Raw genomic sequence first — 18016 nt, 5'->3', positions numbered from 1 at the left:
TTTTCAATAAACATCGTTGTTATGATTTTTTAAATCCAACTCTGCACGTTTCATTGTAATAAATATGAAAGATAAATTTAAAAAAATTGTATCTCAAGAACGAATGGAGATATCACCATGAAATAAAGAAGATTTTAAAGCAAATTTGATTAAGATTTAATACACCATAAATAATTTCTTATTTTCCATAAACATCGTTGTTATGATTTTTTAAATGCAACTCTGCATGTTTCATTCTAATAGATATGAAAAATAAATTTAAAAAAATCGTATCTTAAGAACGAATGGAGATATCACCATGAAATAAAGAAGATTTTAAAGCAAATTTGATTAAGGTTTAATACACCATAAATAATTTCTTATTCTCCATAAACATCGTTGTTATGATTTTTTAAATCCAACTCTGCATGTTTCATTGTAATAAATATGAAAGATAAATTTTAAAAAATCGTATCTCAAGAACGAATGGAGATATCAACACAAAATAAAGAACATTTTAAAGCTAATTTGATGCAGATTTAGTGCACCATAAATAATTTCTTATTTTCCATAAACATCATTGTTACGATTTTTTAAATCCAACTCTGCATGTTTGATTGAAATGAGAAAAATATTTATTATCCAATAAACTTTAAATAATCGATATTCTGATGTTAAAACAACATGAATTAATTTCATTAATCGACAAGAAAATCAAAATAATCCGTCAATATCTCATCACGTTTAAAATAGATATTAAACGCCAATAAATAATGTCTTTCTTAAGTTCGTTGCACAAACAAGATTATAATATCTTTTTGTAAATAACCATGATCTCAGGTTTGTTGGTGCTAAAATAAAACTGATTCTTGTCAAGTTTTGGCACCCTTTAAGACCCCGTTTAAAATGATTTATTGAGTCGTTTTGATATAAAATAGAGAAGTGAGTGAATTGTTTTAAGATATTGATAATCGTTCATACAATTTATTAACGAATACGAAACTAATCACAATAATGTTGCAATTTCTTCGTATGTAAACTGTGTAGGCGACCTTTTAAGACCACAAAGTTTGCGTCATCAAAACTCCTACTGAAAAAGATAAATGACGTCATCTTTAAAATGTAACTCGCCGAAGAACTAAAGAGTCACGGTTTCATGGCCGTGTTTAAATCGTGAAAGGTAAAAAATTTATAACCGGAACAATAGGGGCGAAATATGCAAATTTACACGTACACAGGATGTAGGAGGTTCATTTTTAAAGATAACCATCGATTAATTCGAGTGTTTTTATTGTTACACACAATTATGAAATAACCTTAACTTAAAAAACAATTTTAGCATGTTTTTAGAATTTTTTTTTTATTATAAATCTTCAATAATGTACTCCAATAAATTCAATGTGTTATCATAAAGATCGTTGATCGTCAATGAATAAGTCGTAAAATAACGCGGTAAAAAAAAAGTAACTCCCTCTAAAACTAAACGTACGTTGCGTGATGTGATAACCAACGTCGTTTGCCAAGTTTATTTCAGCTTGACCGACCTATTTTCAGCACATTATGCGACCATGTTTAACAAAGAAACTAAATACACAAAAAAATTGAGAAGATTAACATTTAAATAGATTTTTTTTGAGGATTTAAAAAAGATTGGGTAAATTTAAATGGAGTAAAGGGATTCGTGAAGGTAATTTGTAGACGTCTTGGTGGTTTAACAAGCGAGTAAGAAAATGTAATAAGGAAGTCTGTTGACCCGCGTGTCTGAAAGGCCAATTAAGGAGCCTCATCAAGTAAAACTGTGATTTCCCCTTCCTTCTTCTTAATTTAGCCTTATTTCATCTTATTGTTTCTTACCCACTTCTTATTCTTAATTTTTAAAATGACAATCATCGTTATTTTAAGACTAAGTTAAAACAAAAAATTCTAAGAAAGCGTAAGCAAGATATAAATTGTAAAACAAAACGTGATTATTTTTTCAAATAAACCAACGAAACAGCGCACGTTTTAATTCTTTTTCTTAATAATCTTAATGAGATAAAACGAAATTTGATAATTCAAAATCTTCAACACTTTTTGCATCAACATCTGGAAAATAGTAACGCAACGTTTATTTATATGTAAACGGGTCAAGGAACACTGGTTTATCGTTTCACGATGTTTTTTTAACATGTTTCATATGATATAGTAACGAGAATGTGGTTAAAAAAGTTTTAGTTTGGTTCAAATTACGATTTGAAACTGAAAATTAATATATTTTCATTTTTAATAGGTTATAGATTTCAAAATTTATCTAAAATTTAATGAGAATCAGTAATGAGCAAAATTTACATCCCAACTTTCAGAAAAATGTACATATATTCTGTGGTCAAGAAAGCCACAATGCATCCACGGAATCTTCTCTTCTATTTTTGTTGGTATTAGGTAGTTGTAACATATTGTATGTTGTTATGATTCAATTTTATTATATGACACCTTTTAGGTTCATATCAGTGTTATGTCATATGTCAAAAGTTTAATCTAATATCACGATGTCCAAAAGTAACCGAATGCTGCAATTAGTGAGACTAAAACAAATCTGTCCAAATGAATTTTGGATTTCCCAAAGACAGTAGAATCTAACAGGACTGCGACATCCATTGTTGTTTTGTAGCCCACCACGGGTTGGTTGCCAGCACTCTACGTCTCACTATTAGCCACGCCCAGTTAACTGTCATTGAGTTCCATGCGTTTGCTGTGTGCTTTTAGAAGTTATATGATAATACCTATAATGCTGTTATTACTAATGTTTCTACACTATCATCTAAACACCAAAAGTTTCCTGAAACGCACGAACTTATTGATGCTATGGATAACTCCACACACTTTATTTCTGAAGAGTTTCTTAATTCTCCTGCCGAGAATATTTTAACGCGTATATGTTTCATATAATCCTTTTGTATAGGACTGAATCTTGCATGCTAGGAGTTCGCTCGATGTCTGAAAGCCATTGAAATGTGGGTAATTACCAATGAAAAAGTACTAAAAAGAATAAATGTAGATAGCGAAATTCTTACGATTATCACGGGACGAAAGACAAAGTACCTGGATCATATTTACAGAGGCAGAAAATATGAATTCCTAAGGCCATTTGCACACGGAACTGAAAAAGAACTAACAATGACGCGAATTACTAACCAATTTGCTTTGAGTCACTTCCTATGTAATCAAATGGGATGTAATCATGGCGCTACTGGTTATGGACTTGTCTGTGATTCACTGAAATCAGTTTGTAACCGGTCACAAGTCGACTCGCATGGTAGGGTCGCTTTGACTTTCCAGTTCCAAGTCTTGAGAAGTCTTTTGCTCGTGGCAGAAGTAGAGAAAGGTGCGATTTTATATAATTTTCAGCTTCCAGGCTACTCAAATAAACATGAAACAGAGAAGGTATGGGTTGAGATAGCCGTTCCGCAACTTTCACAGACTCTCTTATATTAATATTCTATCTCTGGATCACAGGAAGATTAATCACGCCAGTTCCAAATAACTTTCGTTGGATATTCTATAGAATGCTACAAAGTTTTTATCTGAAAATTCGAATTCCTTTGCAGCAACAAACAAAAATGGTGGCAAAAATTCCTCTCAAGGTATGGGAGGACCCACAACCATCTTCTGTTCATTCTTCTCCTTTTAATATAATATGTCATGATGGTTCATAGTTACTGGAAATGCCTTCTGAAGTTGACAAATGACACTTGTTAACTGTTTTGCATCCATGACTAAACTAAACAAACTACAGGTTTTGATCGCTGATGGGTTGTTTCGTGTGTGGAACGTAATAAGTCAGTAACTGTTTAGTCCAACCAATTTAGTTCGTTTTCAGCAGCTACGTGTGCAGACCGCCTAAGACTTATAATGGAAGGCAATGTTGAGAGTAGAAGAGAACAAGGTGAGGAACAGAGAACGATCTGCCAACTTTCTATTAAAACGGCACTTTAAGAAGAAGAGAATATTTCAATCATACTACACAATGAAATCATAGTTTAATAGATAAGTGGTACCTTTCTTATATTGGAGAATAAGTACTCTTCGTGTCTATGAAATTAGTTAGACTTCTGAATAAATAATCTGGATTTTGACATTCATGCTAACACGCCTCTTAAGGTTAAGGCTCTAATAAACCCAATGAACTATTGGCCTCGGCGTAGTAGGAAAACTTTTCGAATTTTGAGCAGTTTAGGTTTTCTAAAGAATCCACCAATTTAGTTTCCAACCTGGCAGATCATCGGCTGTTTTCTTTTTGAATTAGATATATTAAAGACAACATTTCTCCATAGTTTCACCACTCAACAAGACTGTCCTTCACGATTTCAATCTCTTTTTTACTGTAAATGTCTTTGACTTGAATTTATACTCTTTACATGCAGAGAATACAACTTTGATTTGATACAACGCAAATGTTATAAAAAAATATATAAACAAAATTTTTCATTCCATTCTTTCTGATACCTTTTGCAGTGAACCCTTCAAGATGAAAAGGTGCTTTCGTACTCCCTATGCGTAGTGAATAAGTATTAAGATAATGCCATCTTATGCTTTATGCGAGGTTTCTGATCTCATTGAGATGACCTTACTCCTTCTTACTCCTCTCCTGGCAGTACAGGAAGTGGTCAGCGCTACGTATAACTCAAAAAGAAACATACGTTAATAGGCGGAAATCATAACTAAATTGGATTTGCCAAGTGGGCTTGATTCTAGGCAAATCCGGATTATCAGGAGTTTGCATTGTTCTTCACCATGTCATAGAAAATGTTATGGTGAGTTAATCATAGTCCTAAAATCACCTCCAGTCCTCAGTAAATTTTGCAACAAATACATCGATGTTTTAGCTTAGCCTCACAGACGCCCTCCAAGGCCGTCCCTTTAACGTCCATATGGAATAAGTATTAATGTCCAGTGGACGTGGAAAATTTGGTTACGTGCAGTATTTTCAGTACGTAGATCTACTAATTATAAGTCTATTCAGGGCATGTAGTGATTTATCCTTCACTCAACATTTTTTGCAATGCAATCCGCAGAATGAGGTAAAGGCTGAACACGTAGAGTTTTTGGAATTATTTTAACGGCACTGATTTCACTCTCCTTACGTATCGATAACTTGGTTAAGCTTTGGCATTTCCCTGCCATCGTAGGAGTCTTTTGGCATTTCCTTTCTCTGTGGGATCATATTTACTAAGTTTAACAATAGGCAGAACACAGGCTTAATGTGCAGAATCCATACCTCGAAGAACGTCATGCAATTATGTAGGAGTTCACGCATTGTCGACGATAAGGGAGCACAAGATGATGCGTACTTTCTACTCAAAATGTAACGCAACTATCTACTCAGCGCTCGAATAACTATGATGAGTGTTGAAGAGTTTTTCCCAAGGCCAAGACATTCCTTGTAAGATTGAATTATGGTGTTCAAAATTAAATTGTTAGCCATCAACTCCACAGAAACAATATCTACGTAAAATTTGATGCTTTTTTATGGGTCATAGAGGTTCTGTTAGATAGCAAGTGAAGTATTGGGTACTCCTGGGTCCTCTAATTATGTCTACAACGATTAACGTATTCTCGAGCCTAACCCACCTACCCTGAGTTATTCTTGTCTACCAAAATGTTAGAATATTTTTCCCAACAAGGAAGAAATATAGCTCAAAGATATTTAAGAATTCTTTTCAGTGTTAAGAGGCTGTTGAGTGGCAATGAACGCAATGTTATAAGTTATGTAAAAAAGGATATTTATATTACAGTTATAGAAGAGATATTTTTATCTCATTATCCAAAGATTTGCATCCATTATAAATAATTATTTTAAGGCGTGTTAAACCAATTTCAATTTTTTTTCAATACTTTTAGTTTTTAGTTAAAAAAAAATTATCTTTCCCTCGATACAGCTTTAAACCCCCAAATTTATTCACCCCTTCAGGTTACACAACCAATGTTGGGACATGTCTTTATTGCTTTCTGTGCCTTCACCACAAAGACAAAAAAAAATCAAAAGTAATTTCAGTTACTCAAACAGAAACGGGTAAATAAGACGGCCCTTTTATTGAATTCCACTAAATCCAAACGAAAGATTGATTTTTATTAAGCCCTCAGACGTAGCGTGCTGCTACAATTAGAAATAAAGAAAATCCTCTTTGTTTTTAATCCAATCAAAAAGCGGCAAATCCAATAAAAATAAATATGACATCACAAATTCTGCTTAACTTAACGTTATTCGTTTCAGCTTTTTTTATAAATTCTTCCAGCATTTTTGAATTTATTTTTTTTTTTACTGTCGAAGAATTTCTTCTTAGAAACCGAGTTTGTAACTTAATAGGGTTTTACAGCTGAAGTGTTCGCTTTTGTCGACCCGTAGCTTCTTCTTCCGTGACTTGAAACTACTTCATCTTCTTTGGTATGAGTGTGCTCACCGAAGCAGTAAGAAATCGAAAGCACCAAGTCTCTTTTTATTTCACCAGTCAAGGTAAAAATGAAGGTGAAGGTCCTAAATTAATACAAAGAATGTAATGAATGGAATCGTAAAAATGCTAATTGCGCTGGGATCATATTTATTTTTAGATTATTTGCAATAAAAAGTTATTGGAGCAATTTAATTTATTTATAAAAGCTTTTTGAATCAAAAACAAGTATTTCTTTCCTATTGGGTGCTACTGAAGGATCATTTTTTTATTGCAAAATGTGAACACCTGGTCTTAAAACCGAGCACACAGTAAAACGGCCCCGTTTGTTGTTCAGGTCGTTCGTACCTGAATCTAAAATGCACGAAGCCCCAGCTCAGCTCGGAGGAGAATCGTCCTCATGGCTGTTGCTGCTACAACGAAACGACCAACTTGTTACCAGTTGATGTCGGTCCGCCGAAGCGAACGTGTCGGGGTCTTTCAAATTTACAAAAAAAACGTTAAGCGTAAAACGGTAATAACAAAAAATAAAGATAAATTGATAAACAATAATATCTAAAAAGAAGGTCAAAAAAAATAATTTATGGTGGTTAAAATCAAAGATAGAACTTTCATTGTTGGGTTATAATTAAAATAGAGGAAGACGTGAACTTAATTAAGTATTGTCAAGTGAATTAAAAAAAATTAATAATAAATTCATGTGCCAATAGTTTTATTGAAGGAGAGGAATTAAGAAAAGTAAGAATTTAAGAATCAATATTTTTAAATAATTTTGAATAATCCAAATTCCTAAGTTTATTAGTTGTTTGGGTGCAATTTAAACTCAAATAGAATCTCCTTTGCTATTTTTGGCTCCTTTAAATTTATTTATTTTCTTTTATCGAACACAAAAGTATCAACAATTCCAGATTGAAATCTTCATTTCAGTTCTAATACTCAATAGTAAATTGAAAAAATAATTTACATTTACCAGTCAACCTTGAATATAAATTAACAATCTCCTCATTCTCCAATTCAATACAAATTCAAATCGATTTAATGCCCGATTGATTAAGCCAAAATAAGATCTTACGCTCCATTGAAAAAAAAATCTTTCTATTTCTAAAATTAAGTTAGGTGACGTACTTTTTTTTAAAAACAGAAGGGGGAAATATACATTGTAAATTGTTGTAATGCGAATTGTATCCGTTTTAAACCGGCGCGAAGAGATGACATCATAGCCCGTCGTGTAAACTATGTCATTGAAACATTCATGGAAATGTTCAAAATAATTTGAGTCGAGAAAATTATTTTTCTCGGTGTTATTTCAAAAGTTTCATAAATTAGTAAAAAGTTTTCTTCTGGGTAGCGTAAATAATTGAAAAGATAACTGCCTTGAACTTAAACTTTTTGACTTGAGATAGAAAATTTATGTTCAGAGTCCGGGAAGTTCATAATTTAATTTCGTTGAAGCACGCAACAACCTTTATTTACTAGTAAAAACATTATTTCTTATAACTTTCCAGTAACGCATAATTTATTTTCTTATCAACAGACACAAAAATGCAAATATCCACGTAATCAGTTAAAAAATCGATTTTAAAATAGAACAAACGTCCATGACTTCACCACTTCACATTATAAAACAGAAGCTTTTAGATTTCATTAATGACTTATTATTGTTATTCCATGAAAAGTCACCGGATGTGAGTGATAATGATGATTAATAGCAACTATCTTTGGTTTATTAACACCCGATTTACGACCCATCAAACCAAAACCAATCACAGTTACACAAACAGTTTCTGTTCATTTAATAAGTTGTAACAAACGGGGATTGATGAATAATTCAAAACTCGTCATGGTTTATAAATTTATATCATGACGTTTTTAAAACAGATGATGAATTTATTTTATTTATTCTGAACTTTTTTGTGTCAATAATTCATTGCTTTAAAAGGTTGAATTAATTTGATAAATCATTTGTAATTCAAATAGAGTTTATTTCGCAATGTTTTTTGCAAAACTTAAAAATTTTTAGAACAAAAAGCATAGATATTTTCATTTTAACCGAAAAGTTCTTCGATAAAACTTTTCACCAGATGTTTTATCCCCTTTTTTTCAGAAGATAAGAACCTTACAAAAATCAATAAATTTTTTCAAGATAGATTCATCGCCATAGCCACGTGCGCAACATTTCAAAGCTACCTAAAATTTTGCGCCCACAATATCCATTAAAAGAACGTAGGTGCAATTATTATTAACAAAGTTGTAAACAATTGGTACTGAGAGAATTCAAAAGTTGTTATTCAATTTCAATTTAATGCGTTTTTTAATTGGATTTTGATACATCTATTGCTTCTTGCAAAGATTGAATGCTGTTTTTAAGTAATTGTAAAAATGAGGCATCATATTTAATTGATGTGATTTAATAAGAGATCTACGCATCTTTTTTAACATCAAAGTCAAAGTCTTCCACTTTAGCTATCTACATCGTTACTCATGAGTCTTGAAAATTATTTAATTATATCATTCAAATGATGAACCAGGTGTTTTGGTACCTACTTGCCTTTTCATTTCCTTACATAGTTTTTTATTCACTTGCGAAAACTGTAATAACCCTTTTAGCAAAGCTTTTTCTGGTTAAGATGTTCCTTTTCTTTTTGTATTGGGAATGCAGACTGCGTTAATATTGTAGTTATGAATCTGAGCATATGTTGTAGTTTTCTCCATCATGTTGTTTAATTTTGCAAAGTAAGTAATCAAAGTTGCTAATAACAGAACTTGTCACTTCAGGAGTTATTAACACTTCATTTTATGATTCCATTCTGCTTTTTAAAGGCTTAATTACAAGTCATACCCCAGGGTGCTGAATTAAAAGCGACTTGTACGTGGAACCGACTGCTTAACATGTCTATCCGACGCATAGTGCGTGATGTGATACTCTAAATTTCTGACCAAAGAAAAATTTTCTGGCTACCACCGAGTCTCCAACTTTAGTCTTTCCTAATATTCATTCTACCGTATCTGTTACTACCATTTTCATTCAGCTTTAGTTGTGTTTTCCTTCTAGTAATTTCCTTATGGAAACTCTTATGTATTTTTGGACATTTTAATTTTTCTATGTTCAATTTCGTAATCTATTATCGCTGTTCGTTTTTGTTGCTGTTTATTCTGCACCTAAACTGCGTATCTTTACTTCCAGTACTGCTTGCAGCGCTATATTTGCGGATGAGATCTATAAAGCTTTATATATGCCTATGTGGGAATTGTTCGGAACTTAGAATTATGCAGAGAGTGTCCTACTTTAGTACCCATTTCTGTATCTTGCACCTCTATAAGGCAGTACCTATTGAATTTGTGTTGATCTACCCTTTCTGTATCCATGCTAGTTTTTGTATATCTCGTTTACCTCTGCTTGTACTCTTTTCTTCAGAAAGGCTTCTAACAACTTTCCCTCCAAGTCAATCAGGCATATTGGTCGATATGTCGTATTTGTAGTCCCTGACTAAGTGACTATCTTTTTTTACACTTAAAACGCAGCTTTTTCGGATCGGAATCAGTGGAACTAGTGGTGGAATAACCATGTCCTCAACATCTGATACACTTCTCCAGGTACTGCCTTCTTTCTAGTTGTCATCTTGTAAGACCTATTCTTATGTGATCGTCTCTCAAGAGAATTTTCGCGTTTTTCTTGTTTACCCTAATGGTGGCCAGCTGTGTTCCATCCTTTATTGGATTAAGTTCCTCTATTTTCATGTGAATAGGTTCCTCTTCACCATTTGCTGTAAAAACAGTCTCAATTGTCGTTTGAATCTCCTACTTTTCGACCAGTGCATTCATTCCTCTTAATATATTAATGTGCTTGTTTGAGCTGTGATCAATATACTATATTTCCCACAACATCACCGTTGCAAAAAAATAGTGTACAGATTATTTAGGTTAGCATTTAATTATTAAGTAAATTTGATCCTATAGACAATGTTCAAGACCGATGTTGATAGATGATAAGAAAGATGTGGGGGGGTAGTTTTGAGTTGTATCACAGATTTCATTGCTATATTGATAAGCAATATTACTGGACGATGCAAAAGATGATGAAGGACGCTAAGACAGTGACGAATTATGTCGACATTTGTTAATGGCGATGTTAAGGAATATCAGAGATGACGTTAAGATAAATCAGCGATATTGGACTGTATTAATAGTTGATGCAGAAAATATTGAGGGAGGCAAGAAGTGCGTTGAGAGAAGTCAGGTATGATGTTAAGGGATGCTGTAGACACTGTTGAGTAGTGATCTCACGAAATCTTAAAGACGATAAAAATGAATGATGTACAAAACATTTAAGGAGGCCAGAATGGTATTAAAAATGTGTGGGATTATGTTGAGAGATGAAAATGACGATATTGAAGGATGTCATATACAGTGTTAAAGAAGACTAAGACCAATATTGGAATTGAGTGGGGGCGATGTTGATAAATGAGATAGAGAGAGACCTTAAAAGAGCCCGAAACGATGTTGAGAGATATTAAGGAAGATGCTTACATAACTTAAGAAACATGCTGATAAATGATAGGGACGATGTTGAGGAAGACAGTGAGGGATGTTTTGGGTAAGGTGCTGGGAGAGAAACCGCGTAACATATTCTTATATTAAGATTATTAAAGAGTACTGTATCTGTAATGAGGTTCTTTTTATTTATTTTGTGCGCAATATTTTGTGCGCATAATCTATTTCTTTGTATTTCTTTTCAAAAATTGTAATATCTCAGTTACTTTTCTGCCCATCTCTTTTAAGTGTCGCAGAGAGCTACAGATTCATCATCATTTTTTAATACACTCAATGTGAATTTGTTCATCTTGGTACCAGTACAGCTGTTGTAAAACAATTCAGTAAAGGAACTAGAAAAATAAGTTTTGATTTATATTCGTTTGAAATTATACAAACTATTTGACAACTTTTTATTGCCATCAACTCTATAAGTAATCTTTCAACCGGATTTTATATTGCAAAACATCGAAAAAATCACCTTTATGGATGTTACATCTCATAATTGGATGTTACATCATTTTCAGATATAAGCTTTAACCTGTAACATTTTTAAATGGTCCAAATTCATCAGCTAATGCTTTCTTTATGCAACACTATATGTATGAGTTCACACAATCTTGATTACATGTATCTTCTTGGTTATCAGTACTCTCCTTTATTAAAAATTGCGAATAAACTCGTTATAATAACCCAACAGAATCACTATAAATGTTTGAAGCAAAGTTTAAACTTCAGTTCTCCATCACAGCACATCAAGTAAGTAATTCATGGCAGTTAATAGGTTAAGGGCTGGTTTAGCTTATTTTAAAGATTTGGCCAATAAGCTTCGTTCTCAAAGTCCAGATTTGAGTAAAGACGTTACGCTGAGTTGACAAGATGATATTTCAATAGATTCATCTCAGTGTTGATGAAATATCAGGTTTATAATGGCTCAACTAAGTATCATTTAATGGAATCGATTAGCTCAAAGAGATTATTTTTTACTAGAGTTTAACATCCATGTTACAGTGATTTCTGAATCTTGTTTCCAGGCAAAATGTGATGGAACGTGGGATGATGGAGAAGATGCAGTGGTTGCCTATGTTTTAAAACTTAATTTTGTATTAATTTGATAAATAGAATAAAAGGAAGAAAATAAAAATTAAAAAATCAACGAACTCAAAAAGCTTTTTATCTATTAAAAAATAATTTAATGAAACTATCTTAACAAGTCTTCATTTTAGGAATAAAGTTCTTATCAAATAATTAATCCCTTTTTCCAAGAAGCAAGAACGTGACAAATCAATTAGTCCTGAACAATTCGAAGGGTGGATTTCCCCCCAATTCTGTTTTCCCAGAGGGGAAACACCAGGAATCAAGCTCCCATGTGAACTGCAAGAGACAATGTTGAAAAGGAAAAGCGTCACGTGGTATACAAATCGATAGTTGTTGGTATAGAGAAGCGCAATTGCGCTAAAATTGCGTTTTCCGCTTCGAATAACAATTTAATTTGCACAACGAAAAAAAAAACGAAGAAAAATCTGGGCGAATTCGGTTCGAACTTTTCATCGAAACGATTCGAATTGTAAATATTTTAACTGGACCCCTTTAAAACACGGTCCATTTCCTAAACGTAAATCACTCAATGCTTATTTTATAGGATCTTTTAGGAAAATCGATCCACCATTAAAACCACAATTAATACGAATCACTTTCAGAAAACTGTTTAAAAACAGTATAAACAAATAAATTGTGATTTTTTTTCTATTTGCAAAGGGAATTCTCTTGGCGTTTAAGTTTTGGAAGAGACGCTTCAAGTCTTTGATGGGTTTTCCGTTGCGCATGAAAACAGGTTGGAACGCGGTGAAAGGTCGCGTAAATAGGTCATTAAAAATACATTCGCGTACGCGGCGGCGCTTCAAATAGCCATCTTTAACCCAAGCGAACCATCCACTTTTTGTTTTTACTTTTTTACGTTTTTTTCATTAGCTTCAGCTGTGATTCCACTTTACGGGGCATTGTGATGTCAAGAGGACATTGTACCTACGTCGAAGTTGCACTTGAATTTTCCAAGTCCCTTTTTGTATATATTTTTTATTAATTTTATGAAGCTAATGGTTCGAACCACCTGCTAAAAAGACACAAGATGAAAGTTCTAATTTTAAAAGCGACGCGCGAAGTCGTTTTTCGGATGTGTACATCGTAACGCATTTTGGTTTACATCCTGCGAGCCTCAGCGAGTTATAAATGTCCATTGAAAATCGATGGATGGCGTCGCGACGCCTAAAGAATATCAACATCGAAGGACGAACGTCAGTTGTGTACACATACAACACAATTTTAAAACCATTTTTTAGAACGATGTTTTCCAAACAATAACACCATTTAAAAAAAGTTATGTTTTGCTTTCTTCTTTCTCTTGATTCTTCGAAGAAAGAAATAAATTTCCTGGTAAAGTTATCAAGATGCGCCGCTTTACGAATCATCGTTTTAAAACTAACGATTTCATTGGAATTAACTGGAATGTCCTCGTTTCATTCTCCATAAAAGGATAAGGCTAGTTTTCTTTTTATTTTTGCCAAGTTAAAGAACCACATGTTGCAAGATACCTATTACATCATTCTTATAAAATTAATTTACTTATACACATTTGTTACAATTATTTTAGAAGATAAGAAATAACTAGAGATCATTTACATTATAATAAGGTCTTTAAACTGGTTTAATGAGATATGCATGAACACGTACATAGTTTTAAACGCATCAATAAGCAGGTAAAAACCGTAAAAGCTGTTTCTACACATACTAAAAAAGCTGTAATGATGCATGACAAAAGCTATTTTCTACGGTTATTAAGAAAGAAAGTTGTAATTTTTTTTGCAATTACTTAAAATATTAAATTATATTAAAATAATTTAAAAAAATAATCTCTGAAAACGTTTCATCTAATAAATTAAAACTAAACTGTTTGAATTAGAAAATTGTGTTAATTAAAACGAATTAGTTTTAGAGCTTTTATCCGGTTGATAAATTTTGCAATTAAATAGAAAGTGGTTTGATGATGAAAGTGGAAGAATGTAGATGCTACTTTCCCATTAAATTAACCCAACCCAAAGAACGTTGTTGGTCGAGGTCAAACCCAACCCTTCCATTAACCTATTTTAATACGCAATTTCTCTTTAATCCGACACCTTTTATCTCTTTTTTGCCATCACCCAATGTATTTACTACATTAAAAATAAAATTACAACGTTAGTTGTTTTATTTTTTCCTGGCCAGTAAGGAATTTAACAAAGAGAACATTGATATTAAAAAAGACCTTGAGAGTAAATAATTTATCGCCTGTAATTGGCAACGTTATAATGAATGCCGCCCGTATTTGCGAACCGTGTGTTTATAAAAAACAATTTTGACTTCTGACACGTCGAATGAAATCATCGTTTTATTTTTAGTATATCATGAAAGAAACGTGAAATTTGGGTCTATGTTGAAATCAATTTTGTAAACAGTTGTATTTTCGTTCTATTGAGTTTCACTAATTAACGCCGTTAAAAATTGTGTAATTTGTAAACTTAAGATATTTTATTATGAAATTTTTTTAAGTAATCTAAACAATCTTTTTTAACAACGAAATTAAAATATGAAATAAACAGTGTTTTTATTTAGATAAAATTGGTTGAATCATAATTATTGAATCTATGCCCCGAAAAGGAGTTGCAAATAAATCAACTTTTTGTTATAGTTAAGTATTCAATACTTAAACTTTATGGTGTGCTTAAATGTGTCATTCTTAACTGTTATTTATGGTTGCAAACTTTCAGTACGTAAACGGAAAGAAATCTGACGATTTGTTACTAATTGTTTTGACACTTCGTATTAGGTAATTAAAACATTGGTTTTGGTCATAACGTTATCTCATGCTGCATGAAAAGTATTTTACAATTTTATATGGTGTGTATTTGTAAATTATAATCCAGACACAATCTTTGTTGATTAACTCACATCTATTCCTGTAAATACGCCAATACACATTTTATTTCAACAGTATCAACTTCCAATCGGAAAGTTTGTGATTTTGCGTGGTATTTTTGATTACTAAAGGAGCTTACACCGAAATTAGAACGGATTAATTCGATGTTACGGAAAATCGTTTGCTCAAATTTGGACTACAACATAGGGTCTCATATTTCATGCATTTGAAGATATCGGTAATGATCATAATTCTCAAATTTGTTTGATCTTTGTGATGTTGGTGTCGTTTAACGGCGTTTTCGACTCAATGCTGTATAGCAGCTGTTCCCAATCTGTGATATATGCAATTACTCCCGGTGGCAAAGGAAATTGTTACGCCATTTCGTTGGTTTTCATCAAACTATCAGCTTAGATTTTTGTTATAGCACTCAATACAACATCTACGCAGAGTGCTTCACTCTTCCAATAAAATTAACTGTAATCCTTTGCTCCCACAATGATATAAATTTAAATACAGTCTAATAAGTCGTGATATATAGCCTGCTTATACAAGGAGGGAAAGAAGAGGTGGATAGCTATACTATTATCCATCGTATAGATCGTTTTGATCCATCATATAGTCCATCATAATACCGGGTTCACTACTTGGTATTGATTTTCCTCCATCACAACTTGGTTTACTTCCACAACTTGATTTTGCACCGCAACAAGGTAACCACAGGCAACTGTACTTCTTCAAACTTGAAATTGATTTTCATAGAAAACGAAATTAATTTCAATAAAACCAGTATTAATTAAGTTCTCGATTCGTTCATTTAAGTAATCTTGGTAGTCACAGAACATCATCGACATGAGAATTGAATTGCACCATGTAACATGTTCCACACAAAAAATTCTGTGATCTTCGCAGTTCACTTGAATTACACTAAAATAGTGAAGCCCAGGTATAACGAGGATTTTGAGAAGTCTAGTAATAAAGGATTAGTTTGTTACACAAGCTAAAATAAGCGTCATAAACCATTGTTACTGCTGCATTTGTATCTTCCATAAATAAGACTCATGTTGGGCATCAGATCACCTGCATTTTTGTATAGATGGAATTTCAAATTCAAACGATTTCAAACATCATCCTCACAATAATCGTACTTGTTGATAAGGTAGATGCAGTAAGTATTATAGCTGGTTGAAAGTCATGGTGTATCTAGTATGTCTGAAATGATGTGTGATGTACGGGATACTATCCAAGTTTTTGTCAAAGCGGACCTGTACCAACATTTAATGCAACATTTTGCACACACATTCAGATAACTTACGGTCATTTTCTATATAGACTAAATTTTGCATGGACAGAATTCTACGTTTCTCGCATTCTGTTTCCTTAGCAACTAGAATCCATTGCATTATGACGCGATTGAATTTCTCGTCTTCTTCCAGGTATCATTAGTCAGTTTAATGCAAAACCAGATTGTACACTGTCGACAAAAATATTAAAACTCTTAAATCTCTAGAGCCACTGTAAGTGGAATTTTGGCAAGTAATAGTAATCTGGGTTGTGGTTGATAGAAAGAAATTATTTTTATACCAACTCTTATCTACTTGCCTGTTTAAGACTTCTGAAGGTATTTGCATAACCAATGGTATCTACTTCTTCTTGTACTACAATCACCTCAACGAAACTAATCATTGAGTGAAGAACTTTCAGCGTAGTTGTAAAACAAAAGTCTGCAGCGATTGAAATAGTAATGCATGGATAGATTTGCGTTCATGATTATTTCCTCCTTCGCTGGTGTATATTCGTGTTGTAGTGCAAATACAACACTATAAAAACTATACAGTTGATCTGCAATTACGTAGCTTAATTTTTGTTGCCTTCACTGCAACGCTACGCTTTAATTCCAACGTTTCACAACTTTTACGTCCACCATATAACAGTGTTTATGGCTTGAACGTTGCTAAAACCCTCTGTTTTCAACTCTGACAGCTTTCAAAATTACACAGTTATTTCACAACTTGACTGTAATTTCGCTTAAATTGTCCTTCTCACTCCTTTACACTTAATGGTTTAACTACAACGTTTCAAACTGTCAAAGACTCATTAATAGTGTCATTTTTTAAGGTCAATTTATACCAAAACCTTACGTATAGGGTCGATCTAACGAGTGCCGTTCATAATCACACTACTTGAGCCTTGTTAACAAGAAACAGAAAGGATATCGCGTGATATCAAATTATTGTATTAGAGCTTAATTGATTTCGTCATCTCACCAAGACATAAAATATTGCTGTTTTAGGTTCATATGAATTTACGGGACGTACAATAATATAATAACGTAATACATAATAATCAATAAGTTAATAAGTTTGTTGACTTAATAAAATCACAGTATTGGCCGATGTACATTAAAATTATATATAAATTCCATAATAATCGGTACTCTGAGGTTTGGTATCCAGTTTTTTCCACATATATATTATTTTATTTGTAAGACATTGTCTTCAGGGTGCAACAAAAACGTTTACGATAGATTCTAGTCTTCCACCAATTCTTCTGCCAGCCGTATCTAGTCTTCTAAGGAGTATCTAATTTAATATTGGTAGTAACTAGTCTTCTGCCTAATGTACGTAGTATTCTAGCAGCAGTATTTAGTCTTATCCAAACAGTTTTTACTTGCATCCAAGTAGTATTTAATATTATCCAACCAGTAGGCAGCCTTCTGTAAGTCCTATCTTAGCAGCATCAACAAGCTATATTTTAATCTTCTGCACGTAGCATCTAGTCTATTAGCATACCTCCTGTTCCATTACCAATCTAGTCTTTTATGAGCAGTTTTTTGTTTTCTGCCATCAATGTGTAGTCTTCTATCAGCAATATTTAGACATTTCTATTGTTCTGCAAGCAGTATCTTGTATTCCATTCGGACCATCTAGTCCTTAATCAGCAGTATTTACTCTTCCATCACTAATATAAGTGACGACAATTAAACAAAAATCTAAAAGTATTTAACAAACTTTTAGAGTTCTCACTTCTAATTTTATTTCAAAAACACTTCAGCTATTATATTACTTTTGGCTACAACGGACGATTTAAATATATATATTTATAGAACGTCGAATTCACATCGAAA

This window comes from Onthophagus taurus, chromosome 11, assembly GCF_036711975.1.
Source record: "Onthophagus taurus isolate NC chromosome 11, IU_Otau_3.0, whole genome shotgun sequence".
Lineage (NCBI taxonomy): Eukaryota > Metazoa > Arthropoda > Insecta > Coleoptera > Scarabaeidae > Onthophagus > Onthophagus taurus.
The sequence above is the reverse complement of the archived record's forward strand: the minus strand, read 5'-3'. Positions refer to the sequence as shown.